The 3,304-nt window shown below is 30.7% G+C and overlaps 1 long non-coding RNA gene across 1 annotated transcript; it reads right to left on the reverse strand.

Annotated features, from left to right (window-relative positions):
* Positions 1–2,508: 2,508 nt before the first annotated feature.
* LOC119676175 lies at positions 2,509–2,849 on the reverse strand. The gene is made up of 2 exons (XR_005252240.1): positions 2,730–2,849; positions 2,509–2,615 (listed from the first exon to the last, which is right to left on the reverse strand). It is a non-coding gene; the product is annotated as an uncharacterized LOC119676175 (long non-coding RNA).
* Positions 2,850–3,304: the final 455 nt, after the last annotated feature.

Here is a 3,304-nt window from a genome sequence, read left to right on the forward strand (position 1 = left end):
AAAACAAAAAAAGAAAAAGATAAATGCAAGACAAAAGATCAACTTTGAGGAAGCACTTGGCTGTTGGATGTTGTGTGGTTCACTGAAGCTCAACACGGCAAACGTATAAATTCCAAGCATGTCTCTGCTGCATATTCATGAGAATCGATGCCTTTGTGTTTTGGTATGTGGGAGTCTGCAATTTCGTTTGCTTCATGATGTATTGTGGCATCATTGGGAAGCTCTTAGATTGGTGTTTCTTTTTTATCGCTTGCAATAATTTTACATTTTCTCCCATTGAATTTTGCACTAGAAATGTTGCTTGCTTTTGACATGCAGCAGTTGCTGCAATTACTGCACGAGATTGTGATGCTTCATGAAGTTAGGAGTAACGTGCAAAGCTAATACTAATACAGGGTGCAAATTTTAAGGTCAAATTTTTTAAGAGTATTGCTAATTATGCAGACGTATGGTACTATGGTACTAAAAAAAAAATTCAGCGGCTACGCTGGCTTAATCATGTCGTGCGAAAGTGCTCCGGCTAAAAAGGTATTTGATTCGGTACCCGTAGGTGGAAAACGCGGTAGAGGACGTCCGCAACTTCGGTGAAAGGACCAGGTGACCAACGATTTGGAGGCGCTGGGTACTAACAACTGGCGTCAGAAAGCAATTAATCGGGCTGACTGGCGGAGGCTACTATACGCGGCCAAGGACGACCCACGTCTGTGATGGCCAACTAAGTAAGTAAGTAAGTATGGTACTATGGAATGGTATGGTAACAGCCATATTATGGGTGATATAAGAAGTAACCGCCGTTTTTAGTGTATTTTTAAAAAAAATTCAATATTGCTATCTTTGAAAATCCATCTGCCCCGTTAGCAATCTACACCGTTAGGAGAACCACTACTTTAGAGTATATATACCTATAAATAAATATAAATTTCTTTCTAGAAATTGATAATATATGAAAGTTATAAGAAAGGTTAATGTAATTGAATTAAAATTATAGTACTTCATAACACCATTATATGAACTTTGTATTATGGGTTTTGATTTTAATCTGGAGACTATAGAGCCAGAAAGCAACTGTTAAGTCATATGATTATAATGCTGATGTAATTTTTTTTGATACATGTTGTTTAGTACATGTATGAAGCAATAACCTCTGTAACTATAACTAATAGTATGTTATTGCGATATCTGTAAAAATAGCTTAAATTTTAAGATTGTCCTGGATACGTAAGTCTTTAAGATACAATGGCGTAACGGTTATTTGTCTGAATATTTTAATTCAAATTTTCTGCATTTTTCCAACCTAAGAGCTGCATGCTGACGGTCAAGTGTAATGCTATAAAATCAGGTATATTATATGATTGAATTGTAAGTCAGGACTTTTTTCTCGGGTTATGTTTTGGATTCCCGATAATAGGTCAGTATTACATATAATATATGTAATTCACATATAATATATGTTATATTGTTATCATAATTACAATAATAACTTTTATTTCCTTTTCAGAATAATTATGCAATATCTTTACTACATTTGTTTGATGGAAACTTAAATCACCCTGTATAAATCTATAATAAAGCAAAAGCGTTTAGTCAAGTGATAGTGAAAAATATTGCAATAAAAGTGATTTTCTTAGCATTATTTTCTTTTCTTTTTTCACATAGAAAAGTAGGAATTTTTCTTTATATTGTTTATATTATTACATTTGTTGTTGTTTTTATCGTTGCTATTATAGTTGCAATTGTTGTTGCTGTTGTTATTGTTGCTGCTGTTATTGTTACTGTTACTGTTACTGTTGTTGGACTAAAATATTTTAACATTTTGGGAAGTTGTTATCAAATTGGATGTTGTTGTCGCTTTTATTGTAATATATTTATGTGGTAGTCGTTATCGTTTTTTACAAGTCCGTGTTCAACTGTCTGTTTCAATATTGTATTGTTATGTACATATGTCTGTCCAGCTGTCTGTATATATGTCTATAGTAGTAGTTTGTCTGTCCACTTTTGTCTACTCGTTTGACAATTTTTGTCTGTTCCTTGTCTCGTTCGTCTACCAGAGTTGACAGTTGGTGTTGCTTTATAGTGTCAGTGATTTTGTATGCCATAAAGTAAAGTCAGTAGCAGGCATATGGCTTGTTAAAATAATATATATATATATATATACTATACTTATATATATGTATATATGTAATGCAATTGCAACTTGCATTCAGATACTTCAGTCAGCAATTTTGTAGAAATGTCAAAAGTTTTTTTTTTTGTCTTTCAACTTTTTTATTCAAATATTTTTTGGTGATAATTTAACTTGAGGAAGTTAAAATTTGCATAGAAAAATGGAAATTAACAAGATTTGTTAACATTTTTTCCAAATTATTTCTCGTGTGTTGATTCCAGTTACTGTGTATTTTTACTCGCCATTATGACAATTTTAATGTGATGTAATTTAAAATTGTGCATTTCACATTTTATTATATTGTTGCATTTTATATTTATACGTTTTTATTTTTACAATAAAACTTACTTATTTTTTTTCAGAGTCTTAGACTTTCTTATAAAATATTTAGCAAAAAGGTTGAAGCACGTATTTTTTGATTTAGTCCAAGGCAAAATTTTCATCCAAGAAACTGCAAAATAAAAAGAAATATAATATATAATAAATGTAGGAAATATATAAAGATAAAAGAAAAAAATTATATTTAATAGAAGCATATAAATTGGTAATAAATATTTTCACATACAAGGAATTGAACTTTTTAAATATTAAAATCTGTGACCTCTTCAGGCGCACACGTAATAACTCATACGCCTTGGCTTACAAAATTTATAAAATGTGATGTGACTCTATAAGGCAGATAAAAGCAGAAGTTGATAGCATTTTCTAAATATTTTATATCACACATTTTCACCAAAGTTTAAAAATATTGACATTAATTTCTCAGAAAAATGGTTTTTTTAAATAATTTAATACTATAGGTTTAATATGATTATAATCATATTTAAAAAATTGCAAATTACTAGAGACTACGGGATGAAGAGATCTATCCCGATGGATAAAGCTTAAACTTCATAGGTTGCATATTCTACAGAATGATGAAACAGCATATTAAGTTTTTGGTAGAAAATTTCTATCTAATTTCTTTGGTCTTCTATGACTATTGCACTCGAATGAACCGTTAGTTGTATGGACCTTATCAGGACATTAAAATACTTCAGCGAATTAACATTTAGAGGCTTCGCTGACTTGGTCATGTCACAGGAATTAATGATATTGCTACAGTTAAAAACATATTTAAGGCTGCAGTTAGAGGAAGAA

The sequence above is a fragment of the Teleopsis dalmanni genome, chromosome 1 (assembly GCF_002237135.1).
Source record: "Teleopsis dalmanni isolate 2A chromosome 1, ASM223713v2, whole genome shotgun sequence".
NCBI classification, from domain to species: domain Eukaryota; kingdom Metazoa; phylum Arthropoda; class Insecta; order Diptera; family Diopsidae; genus Teleopsis; species Teleopsis dalmanni.